Source organism: Schistocerca cancellata, unplaced genomic scaffold, assembly GCF_023864275.1.
Source record: "Schistocerca cancellata isolate TAMUIC-IGC-003103 unplaced genomic scaffold, iqSchCanc2.1 HiC_scaffold_500, whole genome shotgun sequence".
NCBI classification, from domain to species: Eukaryota; Metazoa; Arthropoda; class Insecta; order Orthoptera; family Acrididae; genus Schistocerca; species Schistocerca cancellata.
The window spans coordinates 14,583-15,000 of record NW_026046514.1 but is presented as its reverse complement, the minus strand read 5'-3'; positions in this window follow the sequence as shown (position 1 = coordinate 15,000).

The following is a 418-nucleotide window of genomic DNA, read 5'->3' as shown; positions in this document are numbered from 1 at the left end:
GCGCAGCTGCGCCGCCTGCCGCGTCCGTCGGCCGGCGCGCCTGCCACTGGGCGCCCCCACCAGCCGGCTGTAGCGCGTGCGCCCACGCACCGCGCGGCCAGCACGCCGGGCGGCCCCCCCTCACCGGCCGGGGACGGTCCCACCCAGCCACCGCCGCGTATCGCTTCACACACAGATTTGCCCTTACTGATTTACCTCCAGCAACAACAACCGCACCACAATGGGTTTACCAGTTGTTCATTTGCGTTGCGTCACGTCACCAGCAAACGTAGACGTCCATCCCAGTTTGCAAATGCAACGATTATTGCATACCTGTCTGTTAGGTGTCACGACACACTACGTCTGCCCACATACACGCAACAAAATGTGCACGACTAGAGAACACGTGGGAGGTGGCCCCCTACGTATGCGATGTCCA